This window comes from Octodon degus, unplaced genomic scaffold (assembly GCF_000260255.1).
Source record: "Octodon degus isolate 3935 unplaced genomic scaffold, OctDeg1.0 scaffold00164, whole genome shotgun sequence".
Taxonomy (NCBI): domain Eukaryota; kingdom Metazoa; phylum Chordata; class Mammalia; order Rodentia; family Octodontidae; genus Octodon; species Octodon degus.
In genome coordinates this window covers 3,983,717-3,994,323 of record NW_004524740.1, presented here as the reverse complement: position 1 = coordinate 3,994,323, position 10,607 = coordinate 3,983,717, and the positions used below count along the sequence as shown (strand labels likewise).

The 10,607-nt window shown below is 39.5% G+C and overlaps 1 pseudogene; it reads right to left on the bottom strand.

The window, feature by feature from the left end:
- The window catches only part of LOC101589878, a 70,855-nt pseudogene extending 60,846 nt beyond the window's left edge, over nucleotides 1-10,009 (bottom strand).
- Between the last annotated feature and the right edge of the window lie 598 nt (nucleotides 10,010-10,607).

Sequence of the window (10,607 nt, the reverse complement as noted above, 5' to 3'; positions counted from 1 at the left end):
TATATATATATCCAGAACTTAAAACCCATTAGGAAACAAAATACTTATTTAAAAAGGGCAGCCAAATAGCTCAGCGGATTAAAGCAACTGCAAGCAGGCGCAGGGGTCAGGGTTTGATCCTGGGACTGCCAGCCCTGCCACCACCACCCCCCCGGGGTGCACTGAGATGGTGATTGAGATTGGGCGTGGTGGAGCGCGGGTGTAATCCCAGCATTTGGGAGACTGTAAATGGGAGAATCACTACAAGTCCCATCTAGTAGTGAGACCCTGAACACCCTGTAGACCCTTCCCTAAAATACAGAAAAAATAAAGTCCTGTTATCTAGGAAAAGCTTGAGATCACTATTCTACAAGAATAAATCACGCCGAAAAACACATTAACAAAGACTGAAGAGAATAATAAAATAAAACAGTAGGCTCACCCACCCATATCCGTAAAAAAAGGCAGTCTGTTTTTATACAATTGAATTGAACAAAAATTATCCTTCCTTACGAGTACTGGAGCTACCACGGGGAGGGAAGGAACGTCGCCATCTGGTGCACAGAAGGTTCTTCCTGCGGTCCCAACGGTGACATCACCCACAGGAGGCAGAACATAGTAAAGCACTTATCTTTCATTCCACAAGGTGGTGTGTTTTATGTAGAAACTAGTGGGGTTGTGTTCTTTTTTCTGATTGTAGTGATGTGCTTTCTAAATGCTTTTCTTATTTCTGCATTGTTTGTCCTTCATTCAGAATCTTGCCTCTGGGTTTAACAAACTGTCCAGTGCTGATGCAGATATATATATATATATATTTTTTTTTTCTCCCAAATTGGTAACATGTGCTGAGATTTTTGCATTGCCCTCCATAAACACACTTGTGGATGTATTCTTGACCCTAGTCTCGATGAGAACTCCAAATGTGTTTCCTTTCAGCAAGATCAGTTATCAGTTTCTTTCGGGGTTTCCTACTGTGATTGTGGTTTAAAAAATTAAATAGACTTCAGAGAAATGATATCCTTTACCTAGTATAGTATTTGCATGGATATAGGACTGAATAAAGTCTATGACAAAAATATTACAAATTGTTTAACACAGCAGTTGAAGAACAATTGTTAAAAATGCTCACTAGCTTTAACTTCTAAGAATTTACCTAGGACTTTTCAAATATGTAGGATTCTGTTTTATCCTCTCTCCCATGTAACATATTCAACTGAGCCCCCTTTCAAATAATTACTCTTAGAGTAGGTCCAGGATTAATTTCAAAGAATCCAGGTTAATGGTGTTTGATTTGTCAGTCTTTACGTTCCCTCGTATACCGTTTGTTTCAGACGAGTCTGTAAATGGAGCATCAGTGGTGAAATATATTGGTCCTTCATTCATTTTCTCACTCATTTCTCAAAATACTTACTGAACACCTTTATTGTCAAGGCATTCTGTTAAGCACTGAGGATTTTAAAGCATGGAATGCATCATCTCTTAAGAATAATGTTTTTATTGTACTTTTTGCAGTGCTGGAGATTGAACTCAGAACCTCACATATGCTAGGCAAGTGCTCTACCACTGAGCTACCCCTCCAGCTCTGCCAAAGGCTCACCAAAGGCTCATATTAGCTATAGTAATAAAGTTCATATGTAGCACAGTAAATTAAATTAACTTTTTATTAAAAAATAATTCTTCCTTTTGAATTCTTTTATCTACTGTTTTCTATTGTTGATTTGAAATCACTGCTTCAATTGTTTTCTGCTTGCTTGTCTTCAATATAGTTTAAACTAAGAGTTATTTATAATTTAAATCCCACATCTTGATAGAAAAATTCAATAATACATTTTACAAGTTTTAATTGTTATTTCATTCTAATTTTTTGCTTCAAAATAGCTTTATATTTTCCTCATATGCTTGGGTCCTGGAGTGCTAGTGAAATGGAAGAAAATGGTCTCTTGTCAATAGGTCTTTGGGGAATGTTATTTATTTAGGGAGGGTTATAATAGGATGAGCCCACAGATCAGGGGAGAGCACACTCTGCAAAAGCAAACAGAATTACTAAGAGGACACATAATGGAGGGTTTAGCTCTATGTACAACAGAATGAGTGCTCACTTTCCACTCCAGGAGGGCCTGCTCGGCTTGTTAGTGCCCCTGTCGAAACATAAAGCAAAGCCAGTGATCAAATGCTTTCCTAAGCTAGAGATTAGCTCCGTGTTTGCCTTTAACAGGCTTCCTAACCAGGGCATAAAAATGGCACGTTACAATGAAGAAAATCATCCTGTGTGCTGAGACAAAACGGGGCAGCTAAATGGAAAGGTAATTCTTATTCAAACGAAAAATTCCTTTCTCTTTCACTCCAATTGAGTCATCAAAACTTTTATTATTATGCTTAAGCCAGTAAAAGAAAGAATAAATTATTCAGAAGTAAAACATGTCCATACTTACACAGTTTCAAGTTAGAAATGACTGGTTATCTTCTTTTTTTTTTTTTTTTTTTTTTTTTTTTTTAATTTTTTTTTTTTTTTTTTTTTTTTTTTTTTTTTTTGGTAAATTTTATTTTTTATGTATTTGGTACAGGGTCTCACTATGCAGCTCAGCCTTGTAGTGATCCTCCTGTTTTCAGTCTCCCCAGTGCTGGGATTACAGGCATGCGCCACCAGTCCCAGACTCGGTGGATGGCTCAGCGCACCCTGGGGGTGGGCCAGTGTGGCGTTGGTGCCAGGGATCGAGTCATGACCCTGCACTTGCCTAAGCAGGCGCTTAGTGCACTGAGCTATCCCATCGGCCCTTGGTTTTCTTCTTTTACAGACCTATTTATTTTTTGTTTTATTACTGTGCATTTGTGATACATAATGGTTACATTTGATTTGGGAAATTGGTATATTTTTTCTTTTCTTGATCATTTTTGGTCTAATACCTCTCTCTTCCCTTCCCTCCTTCTCCTGTAATTATCTGATTAAGTTTCTATTCACTACAATGCTTAGTGCTTTAAATTTCTAAGCACTACAGAAAATTAACACATTGGCTCTTACTTCACTTTTTATAGTTTCTTCGTGCTGTTACCAAGATTTCTAAGACTAAAGAGAAATTTCAAATAATGTCAATGAGTGTTCACGGGGCTGGAGGGACTATAGCAGATTTAAGATATTCCAGCTAGGAAATTCTTCTGTAGGTAATATATATGCCTCTGAAACAAAGGGAATAACTCATGATTGAACAGGATTACATGCCCAAATTGGCAATAAATGCTCTACATCAAGCAGAGAGGTGTAAAACCAGATCCATAGTCCATCTTTGAGTAAAGGGCTGCGGTCCTACTTAAGGAACGAGAAGTGGCTGCCCTGGGGCTCAGTGTACAGCGCTTACCTGGGACGTGCGAGGCCTTGGACTCAAGCCCCCCTCCAAAAAAAATCTAAAGCATTAATTGTGATTTTGTATTACACCTATCTGAGTCCTTACTTTGAGATGAGGGAAGACAGAACAATTACTGTTCTTTTTCATCTAATTCTGAGCATTTAGTGAACATACTGGCCTTGCATCCAAAGACACTTACTTCAGTAAATAAGACGGATGCAACCCTGTTTCTCAGATTTTACCCCAAACAAGAAATTTTTAAAAACCCCTTCCATAGGGCCAGCCAAATAACTCAGTGGATGAAAGCACCTGCTTAGGCAGACACAAGGGCCGGGGGTTCAATCCCTGGGTCTGCCGTGCCAGCCCTGCCCCCGGAGCGCACTGAGGCAGTGATTGAGATTGGGTGTGTGATTGAGACTGGGCGTGGTGGCGCGTGCCTGTAATCCCAGCGCTTGGGAGGCTGAAAAACAGGACTATCACTTCGAGTCCAATCTACGTGTAGTGAGACACTCTACACCCTGTCCTTAAAACAAAAATGAAAGCAAAAACAAAAAACCCTCCTTCCATACCTTAGGAGCGTATCTTAAAACTTAAAGAAAAGACTGGCTATTTGGTGGGTGTGAGGCTGGATGGCTGGGTGGGCGGGGAGCTGGAGGAAAAGGGCTTTGAGACAAATGCTGTGCAGGTCCCTGCCGAAGTCCCCCTCCCTTTAACGTTTTTTTTTTTTTTTTTTTTTAAGCGAATTAACTCATTCATGAATTTCCAATGCATTCTTTTGACATATGGTAAGGGTGTAAACATACTGAATTTATTTAGGGAAGAAGTAATGGATTGATTCAAACAGTGCCTCAGAATTTATTCAGTCATGTCAAAAGTCACAACTTCTTTTTATCACTTTGGATTCATGAAATGGTGCCAGAGGAAGATACATGCTTGTGTGTGATTGCTCCCAGCCATGCAGTTTTCTTCCATCAGGGACCTGAAATAATGCTAAAAAGGAAACTAGTATTCTTGTGGGTTTTAGTGGCAGCCTTCCAGGCTGATTTTCCAGTGAAGGTGACGCTGAACCTGTAAAACAGTAAGAATCTATCCCGACACCAGTCATTTTCTCCCCGGCTGTCTGCTGTGGATATAACAAGTTGAACCAGGTAGCTCGTGTTGCTTTTCCTGGGTGAAGATGGGGGTGGCAAGCGGATGAGGATGAAAATGAAGTTGTGAAAAATCATCAGAATAGGAGGGCTTGCTGAGGAAGAGAAGAGTTCTAATACCGGGAAGAAGGCTGCTTTTACACTTCAAAGCACATTTGACTCGGATTCAGGGGAAGGAGACGCTGGAAGGGCATCAGGTCCTTTCAAGGAGTGAGGTCTTCGTTCCTTCTCATTCGGACGAGTCCCTCCCGCGCCGGCCAGCAGCAGGAGACACTGTTGTCCAGCTGGAGAGGCCCTAGGATGAAATCAGAGATCATCTGCTTGTGAAGATGGGGAAAGAGCTCGTTTTTTACTGCATGGATTTAACGTGATGTTGATGGTAAGTGACATGATCACTGAAAACAGATGCCATATGGAGTCGCTGTGATTGATGTGCAAATCTCTGACAGCAGAAACCTGAGGTTGTCAGTTTGCCTTCATGGTTGTCTTACTGAGATCCAATCAGGGAAGGATCCTCTTCATCTCAAACGTTGAAACATGAATCACACTGACAGAGGAATAAATTGTTCTTCTAGCTGGACTCGCTGTTGCAGAGTCTAAGTAGAAGGGCGAATTTCTCTAGAGGTGAGACTTAGGAATTCTGAAATCCCCTAACTAATTCTCTTCTTAAGTGAAGAACATTTTCTATTATCCTTTTAGATGGTTGCTATTACCTTTAAAGTGTGTGTTCTCCTTCCAGATGTGTGGGACAATTTTGGTTAATTTGGGATTTTTGTGGAATGAGGGATTATGGGTCTCCATGAGCTTGTGTGAGTTTAGAAGCTGCCACAAGGAAACATATGGCTCTACCATGTGGGCAACAGAGGGACTGACTTAGACCAAGAGACCCCTCAGGAAGCAGCCAGCGGGGCCCCAGCTCCTGAACCAAGTCTGGACCTGCGCACTTTGGTTTTCACTGGTGCGAACTGATCGAGCAAATCAAAGGGATAAGTATTCATGGACTCTACAGTAAATGGTGTTCTTTAAGTCCTCAGAGAACTACATATTGTGCCAGCTCTTAATCAGACAGGACTCTGTAAAGGAAAGCACTTGGCAATAGCACGCGAATTGAGAGCCTTGGTTATGTGGTGTGGTAGGAAGGCATCTGAGTCGAAAGCCTGTGTAGACTTTATCTCAGCTAATTGTATCTTCTGGATTTGTTTTAGATTGATAAAGGTTCATTCACATTTGTGTTAATGACATTTATTAGGTACTTCTCTACTCTAAGCAGCATATATATCTTCCATTAATAATTTTGGAAAAAAACCACGCCAGTGAGGTATGATGGCACCTGCCTGTAATCGCAGCTACTCAGGAGGCTGAGGCAGGAAGATCTTGAGTCTAAGGACAGCCTGGGTAATACAGCAACACTCTGCTTAAAAAAAAAAAAAAAAACTATTTCTATTCTAGTATGCAGAGACAACCACTATATTCTTCTATGCGGTTTTAAAATATTTTTTAAAAATATGCCATATTTAATTTTCTATTCTGCTTCTTAAACTTCACACTCTAATCACCCAAAATATATTTTGCATTCTAAAATTTTTGTTTGCTACAATCACATCCCATTATTATTCTGTGGTATTCTTTACTGTTTCCCTATTGATGCTTACTATGTTTCTCATCATAAGAAATATTGCAATGAACATTTCTCTGCAAGATTTTATATTTAGATTTTAGTTGGTTGATCTAATTCGCTCCCGGACATCGAATTTTTAGGTGTAAACCGTGAAAGACTTCAGATGGAGCATGTGAAATTGTCTTCTGGGCTGGTCACTGCGGTTACTCTGTCCAGTGCAGTGTGATAGCACACATTTTATGGCTCCTCTGCGTGGCTGTTTTGAAACCCTCTTGAGTTCCCAAGGCACGGTGGCTTTGAAAGAGAATAAAGTTGCTGTGTGACCCTTTTCTTACCCCACCCTATGCCACCCAGTCCAGTTTCTTTGTTATGATATTAATTATAAAATACCTCAGAAAAACTACTTGTGTAAAAAGCAGTAAAGATAGTGGGAAATAATCTGTAGTTTTAAAAAAATTCTTTAAAAATTTTCTTAGTGTATGTTGGGCTTGGGATTATGCTAAGTGTGGTGCTTTTGAAATTGAGAATACCTAGTGTATTTTTATTTTTCCCAAATGATAGCATAGTAATGTAAATTATAAGAGGGTAAAAGTGTTGATTAGGGAGTCAGAAGACACATTCTCTACTGGACTTTTTCGCTATCATGCTGTCTGACCTTGAGCAAATGACCTAACCTGTTTGGGACTCTCTTTCTTTGTCAAGGAAGGCACTGGATTAGACTAGATTATTACTAAAGTGATTCTGACTCTAAGATTCTTTAATACTATCAGAACCATTTTTCTAGAAAAGAATTATTCTTCTAACTATTTCCTCCAAAATCCAAGTGGTGAGTGCCTGTAATATTTATTTCTGAAAATTGTCAGTGAGTTCAAATCTACATTGCTATACTGGGGTAATGCTTCTATCTGGAATTACTTTAAAGAAATAACACGAGGAGAACACAGCCTTCACCTGATCTTTTTGTCAGTGAAACAAAAGCAGATGAAAGTTATAACAAGCAATCCTTTAAAACCATAAATGCACCACAGAATGTGTCAAATTGTACCTTAAGCTTTGAACTATAATGTTATTGATTTCGGTGGGAATTTCACGAATCTTTGAAATAAAAATTTGAGTCTTATAATTATAGCATAAAATATATCCTATTCTAAACAGATTATCTTTTTGTTTATTTCACTTTTGTATTATGCTCTTAAATATGATTCTAGCAAAGAAAAAAGCATATGCTATTCATAGGAGGATTTTTCTTACTGAATATTTAGTTAAATGTGTTTTTATTTTTATTTTATTTTATTTTGGTGGTACTAGGAATTGAACTCATGACCTTGAACTTGCCAGGCAAGCACTTATTCTATCTGAGCTATCGCCCCAGCCTTAAATGTGTTTTTAAACAAACAATAGTTTTACTGAGATATTCGCCTACCATAGAATTCACAATTTACCCTTTTATACTGTACAGTTTAGTTACTGTTATTTGAAGTTGTTCAACCATCGGTCTGAATGTATTTTTTAAATATAGAATGAAAATGTGTAGCCAGCACACCAAGTTCATGGCTCTGTTTATTGGATTTAGTTTTACGTGCAGATTTTCTTTCTGTCCAAGACCTTGCTTGATTCTAAGAATTTAAACCAGGGCTGGGGATGTAGCTTGGTGGTAGAGCTCTTGCCTAACATGCTCAGGGCTCTGGGCTCAATCTCCAGGACAACTTACAAAACAAAACAAAACATGTCCAGAGAAAAATATCTGAAGGCAATACAGGGATAGGGATAGTAGTTGGGTTTTCTCTTTAAACCATGAAAAAGAAAATAGAAAGAAAGAAAACATGTTTCTATATCAAGAAAGGATAGGCATAAGATATTTCCATGTTATCCTAAGTTTTTTATCAGATCACTAATGAAAGAAATCATTAGAATATTTTCTATGTATGCCTTTGCTTTGTAATAAGATGCTAGCAGTTTTCTTTCTTGACTCATAAACAAGCTGAGTAATTAATTCTACACTGGTCATCTTTCTAGTAATACAGAATACTGCTGAAGCTATAAAAACATGATGTTACCGTTTTAAAATCAGATAAGTCCTTTTATTTTTCACACTCATTAAGTTTTCTAATGTGATGTTTTATTTTCCCTCCTCTAATCATCTCATAGGACTTGGATGGGCTGTTAGGAATTATTTTCACACTATTGAATTTGAGAAACCATTATCCATTTTGCAGATGGGAGGTTTGAAGTAAACCTCTTGCTAGAGAAGGATGGGGGTCTAATGCTCTTCGGAGGATCTCAGCACAGGACTGAGTGACAAGAACCTCTTCCACTCGAAGTGCTCTTATGCGCCTTGCTGATTTTTCTTATCTACCACATGACAGTGAAGATGGCTTAGTGTATGATTGCTTATGACAACCGAAAGTAGTTGTATAATATCAAGTAATTGTATTACGCTCTGTCACTCAGAAAGACACCAATAAACTTCTACTTTTAGTATGACTACTAACTGTTCTGTTATCTATGCCCACACATGGAAAATTATTTGAACTCTTAATCTCAAGTGTACAGAAACTTTGTAAAAGCACGAATAACTGAACTCAGATTATAAAATAATTCAGAAAGTTTGCAAATACTGTGTTTTGGTATTCTGTTCAAACACTGGGATACATAAGAAGCAAACTTATCCTGAGGAAAAGAAAATGACTCATATTGAGACAAAAGGGAAATTTTTAAAAAGTGAGATAGTAGCGGAGTTCAAATACTTAGCTGGTAGAGGAAAAAATACCAAATTAAGTACATAAATAGTAGGCATTTTTGTGAAATGTGTTGTTTATCTCTGGAAATGTGTGTTTTATCAATGCTGTGTCTATATTATTTGAAGGCTGAGAAGGCAGCATTGTCTCGTAGAAAACTACCTTCTGTGGTCTTCTTTTTTCTTCCACTTGCTGTCAAGCCAGGAGGGACAGGCTGAGGTGGAGGTACAGTGGACAGGTGCTACTCAGAGGCAGCTGTCCTCAGCACCCTCGTGGGGGAAGCCACCACTGGCCAGCGTGGAGGTCTCACGGCTCGCACCCAAGAAAACGTCACTCTGAAAAGAGTAACGTTATCGCTCAAGTTCTCAAGCACAAGGCCCTGGGGCAGTTTTTGTTTTGTTAGTACAGATATTCCTCATTGAATGACCTGTTTAACGACTGTTCACACTATGACCTGTCTTGTTATTGTTGTGCAGTTCTGTGCACCTTGTTGGTGGCCCCTCAATGCCTTTTTGGGACAGTACACCTTGTTTATACAGTGCAGCAATTTTCACCGAATGCACATACACTATTGTGTATCGTTTTATGGTCCGTTAGACATTACAATCCTGTACATACGAGTTATGCAAATTCAAGCATCGGATCAGAAGACATCGAATCAGAGCCTCCTTTGTCCGTTTCTTTGTTCTGAGTGTTGTCATGTACCTACTAGGTCCAACTCCGCATTTGGCTACCAACTCACTGAATGACCTCATTGGGACTTGATGGGAAACAATGAGTCGTCTTAACGCCCTAGGACAAAGCGAGCTGAGGAAGTTCAGGAAAGTTGCCTGAGGCGGACGCATCTTCTGCATGAAATTGCTTTTCAAGGGAGGCTAAAATGGTAATCCCAGGAAAGCTCTGCCCCAAACTCTGTGCCAGGAAGGCGCACCTCCTTACTCGCTGAAGCAGCTGGAGCGCGCCAGGCTGGACCGCTCTGAACTGCTGTTTTCCTTGCTTCTTCAGGGCACAGGGACGACGCGGGCTGTAGGTGGCAGCATCGGCCGGCAGGAGGGAAGGATGCTGAGGCCCGCGGCCGCTCCCTACAAGCAAAGGGCGGGATTTGTTGCTGTGCGCAGTAAGAACTCTCCTTGATTCTGCGCCCTCTGCGCTCACCGGACCAGACTTCTCTCGGAAGCTCTGCATGGTCCCCTAGTGGAGAGGCTTGGGAGATAGTGAATGTGTATTTTATTAGCGCTCCTGAGAACACCAGTTGTAGGGCCTTTGAAAACACAGATTTGTCAGCATTTCACATTAATGGGCCTTTTATTTGTTTGTTTTTCTTCCTGATTTATGGACAGCACCCCATTATGGAGGCAATATATCTTCATTTAAATAACTTCCAAGTTATTTATGACTGGCAATGACTTTGTGGCTGGGGTATTTTACTTTGTTTTATTTTTGTTAACAGGTTCATTCTGGTGCTAGTGACAGCAGCAGAGCCTAAAATAAAAGCAGTTTAGCAGAGATCTCTGGAGGCTTGAAATGACCTGAGTCTGTTTTTCATGACAGATTCCGATTTTTCAGAAAAATCCCCTTTTCATTTCCACCTATATTCTAACTTCAATTTACAACAACAGAAAACAATCCATAATCAATACATGCTGAAAACTCATTTTATTTTATGTCTTCTTTTATTTAATCCTCACTGCAACTCCACGATTCTGATTTTTGCACCTGGAGAAGTGAGGACAAAGAGATTCAATGACTTCCTCGGGTTGTCACATTTAATACTAGTGGAACC